This window comes from Podarcis tiliguerta, assembly GCF_965153285.1.
Source record: "Podarcis tiliguerta genome assembly, chromosome: 4".
Lineage (NCBI taxonomy): Eukaryota > Metazoa > Chordata > Lepidosauria > Squamata > Lacertidae > Podarcis > Podarcis tiliguerta.
The window spans coordinates 76,670,646-76,687,648 of record NC_139537.1 but is presented as its reverse complement, the minus strand read 5'-3'; the positions used below and the strand labels follow the sequence as shown (position 1 = coordinate 76,687,648).

The window sequence follows — 17,003 nt, the reverse complement described above, 5'->3', positions numbered from 1 at the left end:
GTCTTGGCCGTAGGAATGCCTGCATATTTTAACAGAAGAATGGGTTATTCATACACACACACTTATATATATCTTTACAGAATAGGGCACCGCTATTTTAGGGTACTATAGGACAATCAGCTTTGTCATGGCTGTAACCATCTTCCTCCCTAGGTGGTGTTGCCATATCTCCAGGTGGCATTTCAAAGAAAATGAATGGAAAATCAGTGATCTTTTCATAACCAACAGAAGCTTCCAGAATCCTGTTGCTAAGCTGAAGTGTCTATGGTTGTGGTCTTATGAACATCCGTAGGGGGAGAGAGTTTCACTGAACATAGTTGGACTTACTTCCAAGTAATTGTGCATAGGATTGTGTCATTAGTGTCTAGGAATTGCTAGCCCTGGAAATGTGTAAGCTGAATGAGAACAATAATTTTAAGAATTCAGAAGCGTTCAGTGGTTCTCCCACAGGTGGCAGCCAGGGGAAAAACCCCGCCCTGCTCCAGCCTGGAATAGCAGAAAATCACAGAGATGGCTTCTCCTTCACCTTCGCCAGTGGTCGAGCTGCTACTTCCTGGCCAGAATTCATTTTATTCATTTGTTTTAAGAGTACTTCTTAATACTGAAAAATCTCAAAGCGGTATGCAAAAATACAAAATGGAAACAATAAAATGCCATCATAAAAACAGAGGTGCGACCCAAAAAACCCCCCATTAAAACATTATTATGAAAACAGATCGAAATAGAAATTCAGTAATAACAGGATACTATCTTATGGGTCAGGCAAAGCCAGGACAAAATTATATGTCTTTACAAAACATCTGAAGCAGCTGATGTTTCGTGTATGCCAGAGGGAAGGGCATTGCAGAGTGCCAGGGTAACAGTAGAAGATAACCATTTTGGGGTCACTGCTCTGTGAAAACCCATTTCCCTTCTTATGTTACTTCCTTTTAACACATTGTTCACATTCATAGTAGCTGAAGATTCATTTTTTAACCAGGCCTTTTCTTCTACTGTAAAAATACTCTTTAATGGAAACTGTCTTGTAATAAATGTTAAACTGTGCTTAAAAAATAAATAAATCTTGTTTTTATGGGGGGCGATCAATATTCCAGGATGGGTGTTGCACCCATTGACCCTACATGGGCCACAGCCCTAAGAGTCCCCCCCCTTTACATATTTTGGAATGTTTGAAGGTCTTTTCTCCCCTATAATTAAATGAGCACACCTTTCAAGCCCTGCTAGGCAAAGAAAAAAGCATCATCATCATCATCAACAACAAAAGTAACAACAACACTTATAACAACCTCTCTTATTAGAGATAGACAAATGAAGGGCTATAGGACAGATCTAGCTCACAAAGCCACTTTCTTAGGCCCCAGTGTATTTAAAAGAAAATGCTCTAACTCATAACGAAAGAAGCAATGAACCCCCATGTGTCTTTCAGATACGGTTTGCTGCATTGCTATTTTTATGCCCATTGTGGAAAGGAATATAGTGTAACCACCGACAATATGCTGCCTGAGTGGATGTTTCGAAAGGCCCATGTCTTCCTCAGCCAGTGACCTAATGGCATCTGTGTGCATGGTCTTCATATTTATGGAGTTCTTTAATAATAATAATAATAATAATAATAATAATAATAATAATTTATTTATTTATACCCCACCCATCTGGCTAACAGTTACAGATCCTGACTACCCATGAGAGAGTATTGAATTGTTCACCTCAGAATTTGTGCCCAAAAGCAGAGTGACTGGCCATAACCCATAGTAAAACAGGAAACTAAATTTGCCATTGGCCGTTAGAGAAAACAGGGGCGATAGTTACAACGGTGGCAGCTAGTAGTTTAACCGCCATGGTACATTCCTTTCGATAAGCTTGGAATTCTTCTTTTAACGACTAAATCTTGTTTTGGCTGCATAATTCTTTCCCAAAAAAAATTCTCACCAGGTCGTCAAAATTCAAAGCCTTGCCTAGATACTCAAAACTTTTATGTAATACAGAAAAGAGCAGGTAATGGGTTTGGATGCCACCTGTTGTTGTTGTTGGCATCCGGCAGCAATAAAGGAGTGCATAAACCATATCTCCATTATAAAGCTTTTCATCTGCTGAGATATGTTCATTTTCCAGTCCTTTAGAGAACCACTATGGAGAACTGGATCCTGAGGCACACTCTCTTTCACTATCAGCATTTTGAGACCGTTCCCCATGTGCCCTTAGAAGATACTATAGCACTTGTAATTAAAACTAATGCATTTTCTCATTCAAACTTCGCAGTGTAAATTGCTTTCCAAAGTGGATTTTTTTTTTTATGCCATCTATCAATTACGATGCTTTCTTTTATTATTTATAAAGAAAGTAAGCTGGCACTTCTCCCAGGTGCCTGTGACATTTATTTAAAGAACAGAAATAAATCAGACAACAGTAAAAGATGCAACACTGATCCCTTGAGCTTAGCACATAAATTCCAGAGCTGCTGTGGGGGCTCCTTCTCTAGCTGAGTTGAAATAGAAAATGTTTCCCAATAGGAATAACAGGCCTCTTAAGCATGCTCCTGCGAAATTATGGATGACTATGTTGTGATCATTACAAAATACTACTAACCAGGAAGGAAGAAAAGAAAGAAAGAAAGAAAGAAAGAAAGAAAGAAAGAAAGAAAGAAAGAAAGGGGTCAATCTCTAGAAATGTGAGACTATTCTGATCTTCCTACATTAATCCAACATAACAATCACCTAATGAGCCCTGTCAGTTGAAACATGCAAGGACTTTTGCTTGTGCAATGGGGCTCTCCCCTCAGTTTCTCCACCTGCAATCCCTATGCCCCTCAAAATTGGCTGTGGGGGATCAGGGAACCCCCCAGAATAGTGCATAGGGGGAGGAGAGGGGGAACTGTTCTGTCTGGCAAACTCAACGGCTTGCAGAGACAGGACGTTTGTCATAGAGCAACACTGAACTCCACCCATAAGCACTGTGGGAGCATACAGGGGTTGCAGCTCCTGATGGCCGAGCCCTTTTGGACCCCCTGAACATTTTGGGGTGGAGCTGCCCCCCCCAATGTCCAAAAAGCACAGAGGCAAAACACAGAGCCAAGCAGTGGGTGGCTCCTTCTTTTTCTCTTCCTGCTGTGGAGGGGAAGGAGGGTCAAGGTGGCCTCCTGCTGGGGGCAGTGCCAGGAGGTGGCAGAAGAGGCTAGCCGCCAGCCAATTAAGCTGCACAGCCCCACCCCAGCTCCTCCCAACGTCCCGATGTCAAGCGTGACATCACAAGCACAACACACACACACACCCCACACACAATCGTCCTCACAAGCTGGTGCCTCTGAGAACAGAACAGCCTTAGACTGGAATTATAAAAATCCATGAGGAATATATGATGGACCAAACTGAAACAGGTAAACATCATTTTATCCTATGGATTGTTTGCACACACAGCCTTCCTTCACTTCCTCTTGGGGTATATTTTAGAGAGCAACTAAAGAGAGCAATTCAGCTTGAGAAAAAGCTCTCATCCCACCTTCAAAACGAAAGCGCTAAGCTCAAGGAATTAAGAATTACATCTTCTACTGTTTTCGCCTTCATTTTTGCACCGTTTTCTTGTTACTGTTCTTATAATAAATCTAATATAATATTTTAAAAAAACAAATCGGGGGTTGGACTAGATGACCCTCAGTGTCCCTTCCGACTCTATGATAGCACCATGAAATAATAAGAACCATAACAGAACAGCAGAAATGCCATAGAGAACTATATAGTTTAAAAAAATAAAATAAGTAGGAGAACATCTCATAACTAGAGCACCTTGATGTAAATGGCAACACCTTCATAAGCTGGCATTGTCAGGAGCTACAGGTGGTATACAGGCCATTTGGCCATGTGTGGCAGAGAGAGAAAACATTTTCCTTTATATTTCAATTATTATCTGCCAAGCCCTCCAGCATATGCTCAGCTGGAATTTATCAGGCTTAGTAGAGGCTCTTGTTGAGCTGTGTCCCTAAGGTGATTCACCAGCCACATGAGTTCCTGAAGGGAGAGTGACCCAGTTTCACAGCTGATTCACACGATGCTGTGTAATCCTTGAATTTATAAAATGTCTTATAAATGGACATTGTAACTCCAGCATCCAATAGGATATTTGGTCCCGTGACTTTTATTATAGAAGGAAGTAGCCAAGTTGACTATTGGCCAAAAAGTTTTCACATAAACAATCTAAAGAAATATTATTTAATACGTCTGTCACTTTGCCTGTTTTTATAGCCCAACCATCCTGCTAAGCACAGATGTAACCAGTTGCCATGATGCACCTGCTTGAATGCAGGTTATACCAAATTCCTATAGAACAGGGATGGGAAGAGAGATGGGAAGAGCAGAAGGAGGAGGCAGGGAGGGGTGTTGTACTCTTCACTTTGCTCCTCTCCGAAGCCACTTCTCCCCAAGTCTATTTAGCCCAGGGAGGGTGACTTCCATAAGTCAGGTGGCTATAAAGAATGGCTAGGGAGAAGACATTCAGTGGGAAAGCACTGGCTGAGAAAAGTTCGAGTAGCCCCTCCTGCTTGCCTCTTTGGCACACATACCAAATCCTCCAACATTTCTCTTTATTTAAAAACAAAACAAAACATTAAACATTAAAAAAAAACCTTCCCTATACAGGGCTGCCTTCAGATGTCTTCTAAAAGGTTGTAAAGTTACTTACCCACTTGGCTTGATCACCCTACCCTCCAACATTTATCTGATGAAAATAGGGACGTCCTATTGGAAAGCAGGACATTCTGGGATCGAATCAGAAACCAGAACGGCTTCTGTAAATCCAGGACTGTGCCTAGAAAATAGGGAGACTTGGAGGGTCTGACATACACATACCTCTTATGTGCATTTGGCAACAACTGGACGGGCCATATTCCAGTGGCAAAGCATTCACTTTGCATCCAGAAGGGTCAAAGTTCAAGTCCCAGGTAGGGCTGGGAAAGACCCTGGCCTAAAACCTTGGGCAGCCTCTGTCTGTCAGTGCTAGATAATGAAATCTAAAGGAAGCACTGGTCTGACTTGAACTGTAGTTTTTTAAGAGTTCTGGGAATTGTACATCTGTGAGGGAGACACTGCAGTTCCCTGGGTGAGATTTAAATATACAGTGTGGATCTGCCCTCAGTATAAGGCAGTTTCAGATGTTCATAACAACCAGTTTTTATATCTATCTATCTATCATCTATCTGGGACACGGGTGGCGCTGTGGTCTAAACCACAGAGCCTAGGGCTTGCCGATCAGAAGGTCGGTGGTTCGAATCCCCGCGACAGGGTGAGCTCCCGTTGCTCAGTCCCAGCTCCTGCCCACCTAGCAGTTCGAAAGCACGTCAAAGTGCAAGTGGCAGGAAGGTAAACGGCGTTTCCGTGTGCTGCTCTGGTTCACCAGAAGTGGCTTAGTCATGCTGGCCACATGACCAGGAAGCTGTTTGCGGACAAACGCTGGCTCCCTCGGCCTATAGAGCGAGATGAGCGCTGCAACCCCAGAGTTGTCCACGACTGGACCTAATGGTCAGGGGTACCTTTACCTTTTTATCTATCATCTATCTATCTATCCTCAGACATTGAAGTTTAGTGGGTAGGAATACCACATCCTTCAAAGTATCTCTTAAAATAAATCTCCTATCTATCGATATTTTCATGTCCTAAGCAATTACACTTGGCAAAACACTCATATATTTCAAGCAAGGCTCTGACCTGCATTCTAAGGTATTGATTTAACCTGAAGTATAACAATGTGGAATCAAGGAGAGCCCATAGAAATTATGCAGATTATATGTGTGCGTGTGTTTATTTTTACTTATTTGCACGTGTCTCTTAAGATACTAATCACACACATGCACAGACATGAAATTGGCACTTTTCAAAGTAATTTGTTGTTGTTGTTATTACATTTCTATCCTGTCCTTTGACCCAAAGGGAACCCAGGGCAGCACCTTGTTGGTTGTATCCTTTACTATTCTAGGTCCTGTTAATCAGAATTTAACCCTACTTAGGGTTTGTTTTTACAAAAGAGAGATTTACGGCAGGACAGCTTTAAAACTTGGTTTTAGAACGGGGAGCGGGGGTGGGAATTGATACTTGTGAGCATACACAAAGAGGGAAATATTTAATTTAAAGAAGGGAGAGACAACTTATTCGCCCTGGAGCAAGATCCTCTTAGGAATGGGGGAGAAGTGCAATTCAATCAGCATTTCCAGGTGTATCCATCTGTACTTTCCAAAACAGTACGCACACCAAAGCTCAGCCACCTTCAAAATTTGTAATTCCCTGAATTTTGTAGTCCAGTTCATCAACCAAGTAATGTGTACAAAGATGCATATACTAGTATAAAGTGTGCATAAAATGCACATATTTGTGAAAATAACACACAAAAGTGCCTTATATTAGGTAAAATTGCTTGCAGAAATTAGGAGAAATTTGCACTAAAATGCTGATACATTTTTGCAAGGGCTTAAAGAAATATATGACGCACTAATGTGAAAATGGGAAGAAACTGAGACACACCAAAATCAACAGATTTGTCCATCCCTAGAGCCCCCTAAGCTAAACCACCTGGGGGCTGGGCTCTCCTGCCCATGATGCCACTCCTCGCTCCCACACATTCAGATCGCATTTCTCCCATCGGAGAGTGGCAATGGCCAGGCAAAATGCAAGACCCCTGAGACATCCCTTTTGGGCTGGCATCCTTCTCAATAAAACCTCAGGTAGAAGGCACAGGAAACTAAAAGATTGTCTCAACCCTCTACATGCCCAACCAATCACTGCATCTGTAGGTGCCATACCATTTGGAGGTTCATTCTGCATGATGTTGGAACAGGTGTTTAGTGTGGTGGCATCCATCCTTTGGAATTTGCTCATGTTACTTATCTGACAAGCACCATCTGCTTTGTTTTTCGGGGGGTCTTCTAAATATATTCCACTTTCAACATGCTTTCAAAATGAAGATCATTATCCCAATTGGTATACATACAGTATTGGATCTGAACTGATTTTATGTATACATGTACTATTTTTGTTATATTGTTTAATTTATGTACAGTGGTACCTCAGGTTAAGTACTCAATTTGTTCCGGAGGTCTGTTCTTAACCTGAAACTGTTCTTAACCTGAAGCTAATGGGGCCTCCTGCTGCCGCTGCACTGCCGGAGCACAGTGTTCTCATCCTGAAGCAAAGTTCTTAACCAGAGGTAATATTTCTGGGTTAGCAGAGTCTGTAATCTGAAGTGTATGTAACCTGAAGCATATGTAACCCGAGGTACTACTGTAATTGTTTTAAGTTTGTGTGTGTGTGTATGAGAGAGAGATGGCGCCCGCCCTGTCGAACGCCCTCCCATCAGATGTCAAAGAGATAAACAATTACCTGACATTTAGAAGACATCTGAAGGCAGCCCTGTTCAGGGAAGTTTGACAGTTTTGATGTATTTTTTAATCTTTGTTGGAAGTCGCCGAGAGTGGCTGGGGAAGCCCAGCCAGATGGGCGGGGTACAAATAATAAATTATTATTATTATTATTATTATTATTATTATTATTATTATACCGTTCATAAATGAATTCAGTAAATAATAAAACCAGAGAGGAGCAAAGGGCTCCCAATTGGTTGCATTGCTGACTTTTTTCATGCTCGCCCTGCCAAACTCACTTATTTTTCCATTCATTTCATTGAAGTTCCACTTAGCTACCCAATGGCTATCCCACTTAGCAAGGAAATATGGCTATGACCTGATCTAAAGGGTCCTTCAAATTACCATTTTCCCCCATCATGAAGTGAACCCGCAACACCACTGTGCAGGAGACAAACTGGGTCTTGAGAAGAGTCCTATATATATATTCAGAAACTAGAGCAATATGAGTTTGAGATTTGGTGTTGTATGCTCTGTACATACAGTGGACCAAATTTCACAAGACTAGAAGTCACATGGCTCACCACCTTGAGAGCTGGTACACATGACTGACACCATCTGCCCACGGTACACTGCCTTCCTTGGACACTCACATTTTGTGAAACCTAGACCTGGTTGTTTGGGGAGGCACTACTCCCCCTGGCCAGTGCATTTCTTGTGTGGCAACAATAGCAGCAATGAGGAGAGGCCATTTTGCATCAATGTTCTGCCAGCAAGCACAGCCTCCTTTGCCAAAGGTTCTGAAAGCCAGAAGGTGCTGATACTATTTGCCTTACCACGCCTAAAAGGTTTAAGGAAGTGTGTAGTAGAGATTTTATTAAGTTTTAGATGGTTTTATTATGTAATTTAAACACTCTGAGAACTTCTTCTTGAAAAGCGGATAAATAATGATTTAAAAAACCACCTTGTGGAGAATAAAGCCCTCTACTTAACCAAATGAATGCAGCAAAAATACCTCCAATATAGCAAAATGGCACAAATTTCTCCATACTTCACAGATCCAATTATCAAATTAGTTTTCTCCCATAATAGTCCCTGTCATGGAATTTACTTTTTATGAACTGCAGAAACCCATACCTATTTTTTTGAATTTTGTACTGCATTCTGCACTTTGAAATGAGAGAATCACAGACAGATTTCAAAATTCAAACTGTGTGGTTGGGACCTATAGAAATCACTTTACCTATCCTGAAGGGTTTGCATTATGATTAGTTGGTTTGACAAATTCTGGGATATTAACTGCCCCCAAAAGAGATTGTAAGGCTCTATGACTGGGTCAGCGACCTTTCACCTTTAAAACTTAGGTTGCCATGGCAACTAAAATCAGCCTCATTAACTGGATAAACTAGTGACAAATATAAACGGTTGTTCTGCAGCTAATTAATCTTTTGAATTGTAGACCCAGTCCATTTACACCCATGTATAGGATCCTATTCAGACTTTTTCTTAAAGCAAAAAAAAGAAGCAGCTTTATGTCAAAAAATATGCTGTTTTGTGTCAATTTTTACATTGGTTTTTAAAAAATAATAATTAAACACCAATTTGCATTACTCAGCATTGTAGCAAGGAATGGCGTTCCTCAAGGTGAATTCAGCATGATAATCACGCAGCCTCCCTTTTTAACGCACTGTTTGTTTATTTTATTTCTCCCCCCAATGATAAATAATAATAATAAATTCGAGTCCTCCTTTTGTTTAGAGAAATTCATTTCCTTGATTGGAGGGCCAAAATGAAAGATTTATGGATGCCTGTTTCTCATTGGGAAGAAGGAAAGCGATCTGTTTGCAGGAGTTATATTTTCAGGCACTTTGCTGAGGCACCCCAACCCCCCTCGGTTCCTGACTGTAAAATAAGAAAACTATTACCCAGCTGGGGTAACAATAGGCTCCCACAGTGCTTTTCTGCTCAGACCGCAGCTGCCAGTGAAAGTGGAAACTACAACAGCAGGATAACATTCTTTTCTTACAGCCTGTTTCTATGGACAAGGAGCCCTCCCACTGACTCAGTGTATTTTCTATGCAAAACTGCAGAAGAAGTGACATTTTAAAAGTTTTGACCTTTGTTGTGTGTATGTGTGTGTGTTTTAATAAAAAAAGGGGGTTTCTCTCTTGCGCTTTCTCCCCCCCCCTTTGCACGAACCAATGTATACATTTTGCAACCTGACAGCATGTCTGTTAAGAGTAGCAATAGTCATTACTGTAATAATGAAATGTTTCAAAATTTGAAAATTTTGTGCAGATAACCTTTGTCTGGGAAACAGTCGCAATGTGGAAGGTGGCTCCACTTCTGTGATTGTTGCGGTGAAAACAGACGAAGGGGACAGACTTCAAAAGAACCTTGGAGAACAGCACTGCTCCTAGTGTTTATGGCGTTCCTTTGTGATTCTTAATACAACTGTCTAAAGCAAAAACATAGATGATCACTGAATATTTTGGAATATATTCAGGGAGTGCGAGTTCCCAAAATCTGATGGCATGAGTTCTAGTGTTGCTGCTTTAAAAAGAAAGAAAGAAAAAGCCAAAGCTGTTGGTAACATTTGTTTGAAATTTGCAAATAAATGTTTGTGTTGTGCTGTTTTCTTCCAACTTTGGAACAAGTGGTAGTCCCTGGGGTGGGAGAAACTGGAAAGAAAAGAAATCAGGCCAGATTGGCAGTAGGATATGGCAGTTCTGCATCTTCCAGCATGTTATTGTCTTTTTTCTGACCAACTGCCTAGAATATAGCTTATTAAAGATCCCATAGCCAGTGGAAATTTTTGCAGAAGCTCATCATGACAGCCCCATGATATCCCATAGTAATACCTCAGATAAGGGAGCAGTGGTGATCCATTATATATACCTCCTAAAGAGCAGCAGTACATAGAATAATACCCAGTTTATTAGGCTCAGCTGACAGTAATAGTATATTAAGCTAACAAAGGGTGGAACTAGCATGTAGGAGTTGGGCTGGGAGAACCTGGGACAACACCTCTGTTCAACCACATGGCATGACTTCAATCTTATGCATAAAGTGATGCTTGCTTCCGCTAGCCTTCAGTCAACTTGTAAAAGACAATAAGCAAAATATCTTCAACCACCCGAAATGCAACCTGTAGCTTTTTGTTATAAATGCAATCCATTTAAATTGGAAGTCCATCAAAAGAAAGGGGTATCTAGGCTCTGCTGTATTATTATCCCCATTCTCTGACTTCCTCCATGCTAATCCATCACAAACAATAGCAAAACTTGAAACAGTACACAATATTGTACTGTTGGTGGGTTACATCTTGCAACCCACCCTGGACTTTTTGGTGAAGGGTGGGTAAGAAAATAACAGCAAAACCGCCATCACTGAAAGCCTCCTTGTCACATTCAATTGCGAGAGGAAGGCAAGTTGGTTACGTAATTGCTCCTGCTCTGAAAAAAATCCTGGAGATGCGCTACCTCCCCCACCCCAGCCCCCAGTTCTTTCTCCGCTATACAACTGCCCATAGCTGTGGCATGAAGCAATTATAATGGCACAATCCCATAAGCCACGGCATCATCAAGTGCTATAGGGAATTTGCCCTTTACACAGCTGCCACACGCTGGGTCAACATTTTCGTGGAGTTATGCACCAGCAGCACTCATTTCCATGACCTCACAATCATATAAGTGAAATTAGGATTTTATTTTTATTTTTTTGCCTCAGTGTGCGTCACCATTACACTTGCATACACTGAATCACATATGCTGCTTCAATCCCCTTTCAACTTGTTTGGAGAGATTTATTTATCTGTTTTGGAGCTCCTTGCAATCCCTTGTTGTTCTTACTACCCTGAACGATTTGGTGCTATCAGCAAACTTTGTCACCTCACTGCACACCCCTGTCTCCAGGTTATGAACAAGGTAAAAAGTACACGACCCAATACTGATCCTTGAAAGAGCCTATTTCTTTCATCCCTCCATTGTGAGAACTGTCCGTTTCTTCCTACTTTCCAGTTTACCAGTACTTTCTTCCTTTAACCAGTTACTGACCCATAAGAAGATCTGTCCTCTTATCTCATTACTGGTAAGCTTACCCAGAATTCTTTGGTGAGGGAAAGCTTTCTGAAAGTCTAAGTACACAGTGTGTACTGTATCACCCCGATCCACATGCTTACTGACACTCTCAAACAACTCTGATAGTTAGACAGGACCTACCCATGCTGAAGCCATGATGGTACTTCTCCAGCAGGACTTATATATGTTTGACAATTCTAATTTTAATAATGCTCTCCACCACTTTTCTCAGAGTAGATGTTAAACAACCAACCTCTAATTTCCCAGATCCTCCCTGGATTCCTTTTTTTTTTTTTAAAGGGTTCTATTTATGGTTCTCATATATGGGGGCTGAACTTACAAACAAGTACTATATCTTTTTTAGAAGATCAGTAAATTAAATTCTTTTATACTCTTCACTGAATACCACCAGACCGAGTGACTTTTTACCGCAGTTCCTCAGACTACCTTCCTGAGAAAGTTATTTCAGCTTCCGTGATGAAATATGTAAATAACTCGTTCAGCCTCACTGCAATTACCTTACTCCCTTGCCTCCTTTTTACCATCTCCCTAGCCAGTTTCCTGCTCCTAATGTATTTAAATATTTTTATTAGCTTTAATGTTTATAGTGACGTGTTCTGTAAATTCTTTCTCTGCATTCCTTATTGCCAGTTTCCAATTCTTTGGCCAAAGTCTGTGCTCCTTTTGGTTGTCGTCATGTGGAAAAGACTTCCATTTTTGAAGCCCTGCCTTTGAGAGCTTCCTTGATGCAGCTCATGAATTATGCTGGCATTCTCTTGGCCCTAATGGTACCTTTCCTGATCTGCAGTATATATCCTACCTGAGTTTCTACTGTCGTTACTTCCAAGCATTCTGGAGTGACTGGGGGGAAAGTATATCCATTCTGAATTCTCAATGTAACACAGCATCCAAGAGCTTGTCTGGCCATAATATACCACTGTCCACGGTGGACACAGCTCCTCGGTCTACACAACTATTGAAAATATGTGTGTGTGTTAGTTTCATAAAACGTTTGAGCAATTAATTGAGTAGGACAACCTTGTGCAACCTGGTGCCCTCCGGATGTGTGGGGCTACAACTCCCATCATTCCTAACTATTGACCATGCTGCCTGGGGCTGATGGAAGTTGGCATTCAACAACATGTGGGGGAGCACCAGGTTGGGTAAGACTGAACCTAGGCATGGAATTTAGCAGAGCAAAGGTCTTCTGTAACAAACAGCATAACAAATGATACATGCGACATTTGCACAGGCAATGTACTAAAAAGGGTATTAATTGTCTTAGATTACCCAGGTGAAAAAACGCAGCACTCTGACTGATCCAAAAAGTGAGGTACTACATGATCAGGCTACATACAGACTCTTAGCGGCAAACGGGAAACAAGAGCACATCAACTTCTCAGTAAAAAGATGGTAAAGGATTCCTAAGAAATAGAACACAAAAGAAGAAAACAAATAGAACAGAAATCCAAATCTATCAACTCTTAGAGAATAAAACTAATGAACTGTTATTCAATACTTATAGGGAGTAGGCAGAAGTCTAATTTTAACTTTGACCACCTACTCAGGTCTCATAGCAACAACCCCTTGGCTTTCTTTCACAATATTTTAAATGGACTTGCAAAACAGTGAACTTGCTTCTTTTACAGATGGACCTTTGCAAACATAGGTTTGATATTTTTGCTGGGTTGGGGGAGGCACATGCATACATTCTCATTAAGTTCACTGTGCTTGGATCATTATTTTTTCACAAGGGAAGTTCATTTCATAGGTTCATCATACCAGATAGCGACAACAATAAAAATCCTAGTTCACACATATCACATTTTCCGTGGAAGTTATATTTGACAGTGTGATTTTTCTTCAGCAGCACAACCACATATGCTGCTAGCAATTAATAAAGCTAAAGGAAGCAAATAAGTAAGTATCCGACGCACAACAGAGTCAAATGGAGGAATGAATGAAAACTGTACCCCAGGAGCGGTTCATTAAATCAGCTCATTTAGAAGTCAGAAGGAGGTGGCATGGAGGTGGCATAATGCTTAAGAAGTTCACCCATAAATATATAATTAAAACCAACAACAAGTTCCTGATATAGCTGAGCTAGTTATATAAGATCTTACAAAAGCTTCACATTGTTTTCTTTTCTTTTCTTTTTTCATTACTTGTTGTTCTTTCTGCTTAAAGTTCGCTCAAGGTCAATAACAGATGAGTGAGTGCTCTTCTAGAAAGATGCAGGTACAAGTGAGACTTTCAACAAAATGCAGCAATGCGGAGTAGGGCTGGCCAATATCTGGTTTTCAACATTGTGATATATCACCAGCTAAACATTGTGATATACTGATATATCATGATGTCTGAAACAAGGATGGAACTAAAACAGTAGGGCTTGGTGATATGTGACTTTACAATATATCACCAGCTAAACACCTGATGACTATCCCCCAGCAAATGCCCAGCTTTGGCATTATTATGATGATGCAAACGCTGTTTTAGGAACCCCTTGTTTGTATCTTAGGCTGCAATCTTATATTCGCATGCCTGAATTCAGTGGGACTTACTTTCAAGTAGACATGCATAGCATTGTGCTATTAATGATTGATCCTGCCCTCACTGCCTCCTATCACTTAAGCTGCAATCCTAAATATACTTAGACTGGAGTAAGTTCAACTGAACTCACTAGGGCTTATTTCTGAGCAGACATGCGATAGGACTGGACTCTTCATGCATTTTCCTGCATATTCAGGAGCACCATACACAAAACGAATCGATTGGAAGACTTTTCCATGACAAAAGTCATGATGATTTGTAACTTATAACAAATGTGTCCCACATTTTATCGTTGTCCATCTGCTTTAGAGGTTTCTTAGCTTTGTTTATGTAGTTTCTATCGAATCCAGGATTCAAGGGTATAAAGCACAGCCTGCAATCATAAGTGCACAGATTCTGCTACTGCAGCTAAAATGAGATTTTAACTCTGGCAAGTGAAGCACAGATTCTAGACTATTTTAAGAGAGGAACCATACAAACATCAAAAGGTATAATGAGCCTTATGTTTTATTCATATTGGGTGATATTGGGCCTAATCCTGTGAGCCCTTGCTCATGTGAACAATGCTTAAGACTTCAAAAAGTCTGTTTTGTTGTCAAGAGGTTTCCTTCACAATGGAGCCCAGGGTTTGACAAGAATAAGCTGACTACATAGCGCAACATGGCCAATTAAGAAAAACTTGAGATTTTTCTTTCAAATTCCAAGCATATTTGGAGTCAGTTAATAAGGCCCAGAGCTGTGTGTAGCTGTGGGCTCAAACTATTGGACAAGAACTTACTTATAGTTCAGTCTGCAAACTGGAACATGGGGGGGGGGGGGATTTATTGGCTGAGCAAAACACACTCTTTGGTTTAGCCAGTTCATTGGGAGTGCAAGCTCAGGACAACATTCTCTAGACCCAACATCTGTTTTCCAAGGATTCAGAAAAGATGTAAAAGGTAGTACTGTAATATCTCCCCGAAAACTGAGGCATTTGGATGAAAACTTCTAAAATAAGACACGTGGTATTTCCCTTTAATACTGAAACATCAGAATGTATATTGGTATTCACTAACAGAAAAGTCTACAGTCACATCCACACCATAGATCTGAAGCACTCTTATACCACTTTTGTCACTGAGAACCCTGAGAACCGTAGTGCTGACCTCACAGAAGTGTAGTTCCCAGCACCATTAACAGGCTACAGTTCCCAGGACTCCCCAGAACCATTCAAGCGGTATAAGAGGGTTTTTAATGCATGGGATTGTATTCAACTCACTTTTACACATAGTAGACCCATTGAGATGAATGAACATGACTAAGGTCCACTATTTTTAATAAATCTACTCTGAGTAAAAGTGAGTTGAATACCACCTATGGTGTGGATGATAGATGAATTTCAAGCATGAACTCCATCCATTTCTACTGTACATTTCAAGCAAGAATCCCAGCTTAACATTCTCAAAGGAAAAATGTAAACTACAGTTTGCAAATCACGACAAACCATAGTTAATTACTGCTCTCACTTTACACAAGCAAACAAGCTTAGACTTATGTGTGAACGGGGGACTGGAGTTTGTTTTGTTCAAACGGGCCACAGGTGATAAGCCAAAAAAAGAACCTTGGTTTAACGTTGTGTTTTTCAGTGAAGTATAACAGCTGTCTATGTGATGTCACCCTTGAATGCTGATATATCAAAATGTATTCTGGAATATGCATTCCAAGTCCTTAACCCAAGGCTCCATGCCACTACCAAGAAGGGCAAGAAAACACAACAAAATAAGTAACATGGCTTAAAGATTGAGATATCTCAATAACCATATTCAGACCCTTTTCAAGAGTTAAGAATATGGAATGGGGTAGAGATATGCAAGCATGCCTCCCCACAATGTCCCTGCACATGTGGGCTCCTAATTTTGTGGGGTTCTAATTGCACGGAGCCTCCCTCTCCCCCAAGTTAGGTGGAGGTGGTTAGAGGCCCTTTCAGACCTTTGGGCTTCAAGTATGAAGGTTTGAGGGGAGGAGTAAGCCCAATAAACAGAGAAGTTGGAATGAAGTTGTGCATGTGTGTCCACCCCTTTACACATTTAATCTTCTCATGATCAGACTAAATGTCTGAACAGGGCTGATGAGTCCTGGTATGTACTTCTTCATCAGTACAACACCTTGATCTCTGCAACCATTCTCAAAGGGGAGATGAAAAATGCAAAAGATATTTGGCTAGGTCCAGCAGTGCCCACCTGAAAGTAGAAGACCTTCTTCGTGAGCAGAAGGATGTTTTCCAATTTGGTGTGAGATTTTTGCCTGAGAAAAGCACAAGTTACGACCTACCACCTTTCCAAATAGAAGCCAAAAGCAGCCCACCAGCCATGTTTGACAACCTGCCAGGAACTCCTGGTTTTGCTGCCTGCCTGGACTGCAGAATTGGGGGGCAGGGGTCCCAAACACAGAAGAGGGGGGAAATACACCACTAGTGGACTTCACTCAGTTGGGTAACTAGCTGTATACAGTCATGCCTTACTGCATCTAAAATTTCAGCTTTTTCAGGATATTGTGCTTATGGTGTAGCATGTATTCATGTTGTACTCCAGTAAGAGTTTCCTCAATATGTTGCATTAATTCTGCCGAAATGCCTTACTGTTTGTGGAGGGCCGTGCAGTGTTGCTTGTATCTAGCATCTGAAACCAGCAGAATTTGGATAATGGTTCCACAATAAATCTAAAGCGTGATTGTCTTTACAGCCAATGTTGTTTGATGTATTCAACAGTTATCTTTTGAGCTGCTTTTTCTTATAAAACCTGGTGTGTGCATTGTCCATATTTCAACGACAGTAATATGCTATAAAAATAATTTGAGTAGAATCACAGTATTCCATTCTAAGTAGTTCGCATGCAACCCCAGCCACAAATGTAGAGACGTTTTAGCTGCTTACACAAAACATCAGTTTTATTATAGCTATCAATCTGAGCAAATAACCTACTTTGTTAATATTGCAAGCAGTTTCCCCTGCTCCCTTTATTATTCACATGGTTGCACCGTAAGTATGGGTCGAAGAA

The 17,003-nt window shown here is 40.9% G+C and overlaps 2 long non-coding RNA genes across 3 annotated transcripts in view; one reads left to right on the top strand and one right to left on the bottom strand.

The window, feature by feature from the left end:
* Positions 1–17,003, bottom strand: part of LOC310676347 — a 331,795-nt gene that overhangs the window by 235,431 nt on the left and 79,361 nt on the right. The gene's annotated exons all lie outside the window — the stretch shown is intronic.
* Positions 3,272–9,984, top strand: LOC310676361. Its single transcript, XR_014510493.1, has 2 exons — positions 3,272–3,373; positions 9,638–9,984. It is a non-coding gene; the product is annotated as an uncharacterized lncRNA (long non-coding RNA).